The sequence below is a fragment of the Varanus komodoensis genome, unplaced genomic scaffold, assembly GCF_004798865.1.
Source record: "Varanus komodoensis strain SLA01 unplaced genomic scaffold, ASM479886v1 scaffold100, whole genome shotgun sequence".
In the NCBI taxonomy this organism is placed as follows: Eukaryota; Metazoa; Chordata; class Lepidosauria; order Squamata; family Varanidae; genus Varanus; species Varanus komodoensis.
This window is the reverse complement of record NW_025335270.1, coordinates 1,451,310-1,461,615: the sequence shown is the minus strand read 5'-3', so window position 1 is coordinate 1,461,615 and position 10,306 is coordinate 1,451,310. Positions and strand designations below refer to the sequence as shown.

The 10,306-nt window shown below is 37.7% G+C and overlaps 1 protein-coding gene across 1 annotated transcript in view; it reads right to left on the bottom strand.

Moving 5' to 3' along the window:
• KPNA3 (karyopherin subunit alpha 3) overlaps positions 1-10,306 on the bottom strand; it is a 77,502-nt gene that overhangs the window by 18,725 nt on the left and 48,471 nt on the right. The gene's annotated exons all lie outside the window — the stretch shown is intronic.

The window sequence follows — 10,306 nt, the reverse complement described above, 5'->3', positions numbered from 1 at the left end:
AAGAAGCAATTACGAATAAAGAATTGTGGGAAATTGCTCAGGAGGTGGGGCAACCAAAAGGGACACCCGTAGCGTGGGCGACAAGATCTTGGGCAGCAAGAGACAGATTTGATATGAATGAAGAGGTAGCCGGACAATTTGGTAGATTCTTCCCGGACTTCCAGGAACATATAGATACCATAGGGACACACAGCGTCCCATATGCTTTAAGAGAGTTCTGTGTGAGTACAGGATCAGGCAAGGCAAAAAGAGAAGTGATGACATGGGAACAAAAACCTGGAGAAGGTGCCATTGAATTCTTTCTAAAATATTACACAGGAACATATCTATCAGGCATGTGACAACCAGAAACAGAAAGGGATTGTGAAGTAGTGAGGCCTGCAAAGGAAGCAGAGGGGGATCAGGCCGCCCAGGAAGCAAGGGTAGAACATATACGAGGAATGCCTTATATGGGCACAACAGATGAGTTACCTGACTTTATAGAGTATGCAGGATTAATCATGGGATTGGATGCATTAGCACCAGAGTGGAGAAGAGCAGTAGGAATACAACCAGTGGGGTGGCAGGAAGATTGGCATGCAATGAAGAGAGTATTAAAGGAAGCTAGGAAACAGGTTTCTTGGGGGAAAGAAAAGCAGTGAAGGAGATGGTGTGAAAAAAGGCAGAGCTGTTATAAGATGAATGGCAACAGGGGGAGCCAGAGGTAGTGCCAGAGGAAGTGCCAGAGAAAGAGGAATAGTAGGTAGCAGAGACTTGGGAAGAGGAACAGGCTGATACTAAGGTAAGACCAACAATTAGCTTCCCGAGGAAGCCAGGAGGGAGACAGGATGTGTGGGAGCAAGTGAAAGCAAGAGGGCATAATATGGAGACTTTGGATGGGCTCCCCACAAATATCCTAATACAAATATTGGGAAATGAGATGAAAATTGAGCAGGGAAGGAAACAAGGGCCCTCAGCCCCCTGTTATCTGTAATAGAGACAAAACAAATTCAGAAAATGCAAAGCGGAGGAGAAAAAGTACCTCTGGAAGGAGACAGAGCAATTGAAACTTAAACAACAGGAAATGGAAGAACAGCAGCAGGAGCAGCAATAGGGCTGCCCCACTGACAATACATCAACAAAGTACTTAAACCCAGGGAAATGGCAGTATAGGGGAAAATTAATCAAGGATCTGGGCAGTGATAGGATGTATGGAATTGGAACAGACAGAAAAGCAATAAGCTGTAAAATTATGGCAGTCTAAACAAGGGGAGCTATTTTATATTCATCCTCATTGGACAAATCTAACTATTGGGATATTGAAGGAAAGGAAACAATATCGGAAGAGCATTAGGGAGGAAATGGAAAACATTAAGTTGAAATCTGCAGTGGAAGCAGAAATGATTCCGATTGGAGAACAAGTGGGATATTTGAATTAGGACCAAAAGAGTATAATTTATGGCCCAAATGGAGGGGACCATTTGTAGAATTGGACAATATTTATCCAACTTCACATTTGATTCAACTAGAGGGGGACAAAAGAAAATGGGTACACAGAAATCAAATAAAACTGTGGAAAGCAGCGCATGCATAACTATTTCTCTTATTTATAGGTTTAGTTAATAGACCTCATTTTGTTATAGCTAGTGTTGCTGTCGTGCCTATTTTATCTGTCTCTGTGTTTTTGTTCATGTGTCTAACAAAAGAAGCGGTGCCGAAGATGCTGTGGATTATTGGAGCTTTTTTTAACTCCTCAGGAGTTAGTATAAATGAGGAAATGACTGGTATGAAATTGGAAATATCCTCTTATCAATGGAAATATCTGAGAACAAAAACACCCTTGCCAGGTAGACAAAAAGAGTGTTTGTGCACAAACAACAAATTTAAAAATGGGACAGTAAAAACATGGGGAAGGATACATGCAAGATATTATTGGTTTAGGAAAATGAATAAAACTAATGGGAATAGACAATTAATGATTGAGTTGTATAACGCAATGGACACGCGTGATAAAAGAGAATTAATAATAAAACAAGGTACAGCAAAAAGGGCGTGCATTACAGGAGATCAAAGTACTCAAATGATGTTAGATTTGTTGAACACATGGATAAAGTGAAAAACATATTGGAAAATACAGGGCAACATAGGGAGACTATCAAGGAGTGCTCCTGAAATAAGTACAACAACAACAAACACAAAAATAGTAACAATGGAAGATACAGAAGGGAAATACAGGACGATTAACAAGTTAGTGAAATCGACTACTAATAAAACATACAGAGACAAGTTATCAGAGTGGGAATATCTGAAATACAGAATGTCTGGGTTCCGTTCAAATTGCAAATTGTGTTAATAATACACTAAATGGGGGGAAAACAGTATTATGGTATTGTGGAGGTGTATTTATGGGAGGATACCAACCTGGAAAATATCAAGGACGATTATTATTTCCAATTTACAAAAATGATACATGGGTGACTAGAACCTCATATCTTACCTCAATTTGGTATAAAGGATTTTGTATTAAAGGTTTACCAGACATTAGGATAAAGGAATGGTGCAAAGAATTAAATAGCCAAACTAGGTGTGACAATACATGTCACTTAAATTTCACCTGCAGTAATGCTGAGATACAATTTTATGTAATGCAGGGAATCCTAAGAAATACTATGGACGGGCTGTGTGAGAATGAGAAGAAAGTGAAAGATCTTTAGTATATGGAATATACTTGTTAACAAATGGAACGGATAAATCAATAAATAAAACAGTTCCCTCCCTAGTATTTCAATGGCATACACCACAGAAGATTGTGTTTAGCCTAAGAATACATAAATGGAACTTGTATATTAACATGACTTTGTTTATTGTTACAAAATTAAAACCTATATGTAAGGACTGGACATTAGCCATGTACAATTTAATGAGAGCCAAACAAGATATATGGAAGAGAACAAGGAGAGATCTTTTAGACACCATATTAGGAGGCATTGGAATAGGGGTGGGGGTCGCCAATTCTTGGGATATAGAGAAAGCTGCAAATAAATTATCAACATTGGGAAGATTACAATGGAAAGTACTAAAAATGATGGGAGATGATTTTGAAAACAGTTATAAATTACATGCAATGTCTGCAGGCCTACATGAAGAAACTTTTAACCATCTAAATGAAATCTTTGCAATAAAGGATTTGTTTAAGTAGACATATGCAAGAGTGGGAATGGCTTTCTCTTGTATTACACATTACAAGTACTCATACATATAAGAGAACATATGGAAATGGCATTAATAGGGAAACATGAGACTATGCTTGTCCATATAGCAGGATGGAACGCGCTTTACGTGGGGCTTCCCCTGAAGACGGTCCGAACACTTCAACTGGTGCAAAATAGAGCTGCCAGGTTGCTGACGGGGACGGGGCGTTATGCTCACATGACTCCAGTCCTCCGTCAGCTTCACTGGCTTCCCATTGAAGCCCAGGCCCAATTCAAGGTGTTGATTATGACCTATAAAGCCCTAAACGGTTTGGGTCCTGGCTACCTGAACGAGCGCTTACGTCTGTATATGCCCGACCGCCCTTTGAGATCTGCGGGAGAGACGCTTCTCCGGGAACCCTCCATGAAAGAAATTAGGAGAGTAAGTACTCGGAGGAGGGCTTTCTCTGCGGTGGCGCCCAACCTATGGAATTCACTCCCCAAAGAGGTCCGCCTGGCACCGTCGTTACTGGTTTTTCGGCGCCAGGTAAAGACCTTTTTATTTAAACATCATTTTAATTGTTAAAATATATGATCTGGCCAGGGCAACTTTCTTCTTCCTTCTCTTTTCTCCTCCTATATTATTTATTTACTTATTTTATACTGATAATTTTAATTTTATATTATTATGTTTGTAACTCAGTGTATTTTTTGTATCTTTGTATTTAATGGTAATTTATTATGTTTTATTGTATTTCAATGTATTTTATTGTGTTGTAAGCCGCCCCGAGGCTTCGGCAAGGGGCAGCATAGAAATGATATAATAATAATAATAATAATAATAATAATAATAATAATAATAATAATATTGATTTTAAAGATTAGTATCAAATAGGACAATATAGAATGGAAGAAGAACACTGGTATGTAGAGATGTATTCAAAAGAGTATAGTGAAACAAAAACAACTATAGAAGGATTAGTTTGTGATATACAACCAATGCCAATCGAAAACAATGGAGTTTTGGATGCCTTACTTCTTGTCTAAACATGCTTTATGTACTCAAAAAGAAACAACTGTCAATACCACAGTGAATTTGTCTTGATGCAAACAATGGGAAACAGGATTTGTTTGTCCTAAGACTATAACCCAAAGAGAACCATGTAGCTTAACATTAGAAATGGTATTTGTAGACTACAGAAAATGGGGAATAATACTTTTGTTATAGATACTGGATAGGATGTTTATGTGTAACAACTGTTCAATCAATATTCTGTTCTGATGGAACAATTTTGGAAAAGGAACAACAGTGTAAGTATAATATAACTTATATGAAAAACATGATAACTGGACATATACATTATGTCATGGAAATGGTCAACACAGAAATAAGATTAAGAAAAGAAGAATGGTTGAATTTTTCCTTGGGGTTAAATTTTGCAAAACTAAATGCTTTATAGAAGGAGAATCAACAAGTAAAACAACACTTACAGAAACATAGGTGGAATACAGCTAAAGAATTTGTTAAGATCCAATATCAAAATGGGGAATTCCAGAGGACAGCTGATGAAGGAAGCTCATTGGTATGATATATTTTATGGATATTTACCTAAAGCTTCTGCCTTTTTACACTTGTTACATGATTTTAATATTACATGATTTTTTTCTTTTACTTTTCCTCAAATGTCATTATTATGTTTGATATTGTAAGAGAATTACAATATCTAGAGGGGGTGTATGTTACAGTGTGCATGGGTTCCTGAAGGCCTAAGACCCAGAAGAAAATGAAGAATGAAAAAGCATGATGGGACTGACCAAACTGAGAAAACTGAGAGGCCAGGAGTGGTTGGAGAAAGGAACATAACAGATAAGATAAGCCCATGCTGCACCATCCAGAGAGAGAATGGGATGTGACGAGAGTATGTGCGTTCAAGATAAGGACCAGAACGTTCTGTGTGTCAGCTCTGCTCAGAGGAGTTCACTGTTCGATCCAATTGGACTAAGCTGAGAGCATCAACTTAAAGGTATAAAATGTCTGGGGTCTCCAGCTCCTGTGTGTGCCAGAACAGCGCTGCAGCTGGTCACCCACAGTCCCGATGGATCACTGAGACGGTCCATTGGCTGTGCATATGAGTGTTGCATGAATGCGAGTGTGAATGGTGCCTCTTGATATTGTTGCTGATGATTGCTGAACTTGTATTCTTACACTTTTGTATTCTTTATATCATAGAATAAATGTTACATGCATCGTGTTTAAAAGCAGAACTGGCATTCAGTCTCTCTTTGATAAGGGTTCTCCTTGGAAACCTGATAATCTCCTCTTTACTGAATCAAGGACCGCTTTATTACAGTCACACTCTCAGAGGCAGTTCATCAGGCCCTGGTGATTTGAACTCATTCAACCCAGTTAGATTATTCTTGATCATTTGCCAATCAATCTTGAACTGCCATCCTACTCCTTTCTATGTACTTTCCCTTCATCAGGGAGATCATAGATCTTGGATTCCAAGATGGCGTCGGAACGAGACAGATGTGATTAACGGAGTTGGTTTATCACGCCGGTATTACTTGGCAGCGAGTCGTGGGAGACTCATCTAAGCCCTGTTTGGGTGAAGACAGATTGCCTGGGCACGCTTTTGGCTTGATGTGAGATGGCAATCTTGTATCTGCTGAGAGTGATTCTGGTACTTCTCAACAGAGTAACACAGGGGGGTGGTTTCAGCCCCTTCAAGTTCTCGACATCTTAGAAGATTAGCTTAGGATTTTTATTAGCTAGATAAGCATTGGAACTGCTGAGTAAATTTTTTTTACTTCTTTCGCAATATTACCCGTGGAAAAGCTGCATTTGTTTATAATTTGGCATTAAGAAAAGAAAAACCCTCCGGATGTTTAGGCGGTGACTGAGATGAGAGAGTGCTGAGGCTTTTGTTCAAGTTGAAGCCGAAGAAAAAGACTTTTTCCTCTAACCTCTCTAAGGGTATAAAATTAGTTTAAATGTTTAAAGTGCAATTATGTGAAAGGAGTTCAAAGCGTTGACCGATCATTTTGGATATCTGTTTGGACTTCTGCCAAGATCAACTGGACACTCGCCAGGATATTTTTCACATTGTCTGATGCTTTCTTCTTTAATGTGATGACTGGGTGAGCATTCCTTTTTTCCTTTTGCAATACTACTTGTGGAAAAACTATATCTGTTGTTAATTGGCATTAAAAAAAAGAGAAAAGGGAGAAAAGAGGAGGGATATAAGAATCTCCATTTCCTCTCCTGCGTTTCTGGGACCTCTGCCAAAGTATTTGGCAACCTGCCAACCTTCTGACCGCTATTGATCCAGAGAAAAGAAAAGTGGAACTGATCTTGTCTGCCACTTTGTGGCTATTGGAATTATTGCAATGATGGAAGAGCTGAAGAGATTTTTTTTGGAAATACAATAATCTTTAACAACTTTACAAATATCCCAAGAGGTGATGTTGAGACAACAGGAAATCTTCTCAATTGTACAAAAAAAGCACTTTGATAAGCTTGATGCTTCTTTTAAGGAGATGGTGAGTAATGTAGAATCCAAAACCGAACAGAATATACAAGAAATGCAACAAGTATATGAAAAATTTGAAAAATTTGAAACTGTGGCTAAAAAGAAACAAATTTGGCCACTAAAGGAAGGAATATTTTTTTTTGAAGGATGGATGGATCCTGAATTAACTAAAATTGATTCTGAGGAAGAAGAAACAGTGGAGGTTGATTTGCAGCAAAAAACACAGCCATTGGGAATAAATACTGACCTACAACAAATGCTACAATCACTTAAGATAAAGCAAGAAATAGTGAAGATTGAAATACAGACTTTGAAGTGGGTTGATTTTCAACAAATAACACCAAGGGGAGAAAGATGGGCTGGAGATATAAAGTTTAAAAATACTGATTTTCAACAAACCCTATTAAAACAAAAGCGGTATGGAAGAGGTATAAAAAAGAAATCTTAAAAAGGAATGGTATAAATGGGTTGGCATGTTTATTGTGGTATGGAAAGGCTAAGGTATATGATTTTAACTGTGGAAGCTTTTCTACATTTAAATGTGTTGAATTATGAAGAGATTATAAGATAAGATTTAAACTATACTAAGAAGGAGAAGAATAGGAGTGGAGTCCCCCCCCCCTTTTTTCTCTCTCCTTTGTGGGTGATATAAGGGAAAATGAGAGATTCTTTTCTTTTTCTTTCTTTCTTTATCTTAAAAATGAATGACCAAAAGCTAAGTTGCATGACTCTTTTGTCTTTGAATTGCTATACTAGAAAATGACTATTATGGGAGTAGGAGGAGCTGTACTAAGTAATTTCTTTTTACAAGTGAGATATATTAAAGATTGTAAGGAGCTGGACTCTTATAAGGAGTTAATTGTATGTGATTTAATGAAGTGTAAGCTAGATGAAACTTTAATAAATTAGCTTAAAGAAAATTTGTTTAAAAGATATCATAGATAATTGTTGTCATTAAATAGATTAGGTAAGATGTCCTTAAAGATGCTAACTGGATGTTAGATATGTGAACATAAATTGGGTTAAAAGTCTTTAGTTCTTTTTTAAGCTTGGAACTTTTCTTCTCTTTTACTTTCCTTTTTAGTGGATATTAGACTGGAATACTAGTAAGCAAAAAATGTATTTGATCGTATTTGTAACTATTATAATGAGGAGTTTATCTGTTTAATATTAGAAAAATGAAAAGATCTGGAATTGTGTAGAGTTGGTTAGATTGAAGCTACTATCGAAGAAGAAAGAAGATATTGAATTTTATCAAATTTGGAGAGTCTTTCGATATTGGTCAAGGAAAACGGGACTCCGTAAGAAATGGATGGACTGATCTTACCACAGAAGGTGAAAGAAGATAGTGACTTCTATCAAATTTGGAACCTTTTTTTTTATTGGCTGGAGAAACAGGACTTGGTTTAGATCTAAAAATGTTTTTTAAGATTCCATAAATGGATCTGAATATGATTACAGAATGTTAAAAGATATGTAGTAAGGGGCTGACTCAGTAGTTCCGATGTTTGTGATGACTGATGTTTTAGTACTGTTTTAAAATTTAATAAAAAAGTACTGCAAAAAAAAAAAAAGGGAGGTCATAGATCTTTTGGGAGAAGACTGAGGTAATGCAGGAATTAAACACTTCAGGCTTGTCATCTGTTAATCCATACTAAGTAGCTGATCTCCTCCAAGCTTTTCGTGAAGCCACATGGGTTTCTTCTGTTGTCTTTCACCCTTTCAACTTGTTTGTAATTTTACCTTTACAATCTCCCCTTTTAAAGATTTCCACCTATCTTGGACTCCTTTTCTCCTTCAAGTAACTTGCCATGGGACTTTCCTTATTAAAATTGGCTTTCCAGGGTACACATTTGGCTACACTTGGCTTTTGTTTCCTTTAGATTCAAGAATTCATATATGGCACAGTTACTCTTCCCCAGAGTTTCTGTACAATTTTGTGTTGTTTTAACTACTGTAAACTGCCCAGAAATATTGGGCAGTACAGAAATGAAATAAATAATATCTTGTATATGAGAGTGAGAAAAGCATACCTGCAACTTTGTGTTTTGGGCCTGACTGGCTTACCTCCTGTACTTGAGGTAAAAACATCAAATCTCATCCATACCCTGCCAACATTCTTCCCCAAAACAACTAGAACAAGTCATATGCAGGAGAGGTAGCCTTCCATGTATCATTGCAAGGAAATGTGTGTTCAGCTACTATGTTTGGATCCAGACAGTGTGAGTTGGATCATGCTCATGCTCCATGCGGTTCAAGCTGCACTATTCTGGCAGCAGCTCTCCTTAAAATAACCACAAATGACAGCAAGGGCCCTTCAGAGCAATACCCTACATTGTGTGTGGAGCAGCTACTAGAGAGCAGAATCACATGTACCTTTGGATACAATCCTATGCCAACATTTTTTATTATGTAGTCATGCTAAGATTTTATTCTGTATACCTTTAGAGGGATTACTTCACTCTGGTAAGGTTTTCAAATAATAAGATCCCAATGCACCCTGAAGACTTTTTTTTGATACTCAGCAAAGTACCCTACCCCTTCTTTTTTTGTTTGTTTAATTAATACATTTTCTTACTGGTAGTTCAAACCACTTCTAATCAAAGTGAGATTCTCCTGTTGCTGCCATCTTAATTTCTTATGAACAACTATAATGGAACTGAAGGTGGCAGGCAGCTTCACACTGATGCTCTCCCCTGCTGCACATTCAGTCACCAAATAAAAGAACAGGAAAAAATGGTATGGAAAATTATGGGCTCAGAGCAGGAGTTTAATGTATCATGGCAGTTGTCTATGACTAGTCATGTCTCCTATGACAGTCATTTTTGGTGGTTCACATGGCAGTTTTTCACAATACCAGATGTGCTCAAAAGAGTTGCTTAGCACAGCTCTAAGCCGGCAGTCAAACTGTTAAAAAGATGTCATCTGGCACAACCTTCTGAAGCTGTCCATCCAGAAAGAACCAAAATCAGTGCAACCTTGTGCCTTGTCAACTTGCTCTTTCAGTACGTTGATGTATGGCATGGTTAATGGTATGAGAAATTACCAAGAGTTCCAGCAGAAGAAACTGGGAAGCACTTTTCCAATTCAGTCTCTGCTATCTATCGTCTACCATGGCAACCAAGACTACTTCCATCTCACATGTATCCAGAGAGATCATATGGCCACCCTAACTAAAGCACCTTGCACAGAAAGAGAGTATTTGTGAATGACAGATCATTCAAACAAATTTCTGACTAAGAGCAGGATATTCTGGCCTCACAACTGTCTCTTTCAAAGCTCCTGCTACTCCCAGGAGGTCTGCTAGATGTTAGAATTCAAGAGGTACAAGAGCTGGGCAAATAGGTTGCTGTCCACTATCCTTCAAGCCTCTTCTTAACACCCTCTGGCCTCAACAAACAGAATTTTATCAATAAAATAATTCCAGACAATGCTCTAGACAGACCCATTGAATTATTGAAAAACTAGTAATATTCAAGACAGATGTGAATAGTTTTAACTTTGAAATTCTTAGCAAAGAAAGCTTCAAGAAACCTTTGAGGGATCCTTAAAATCACGTTCCAAATTAAGCTAGAGAAGGCCTTACATCAGAATAACCTCTGC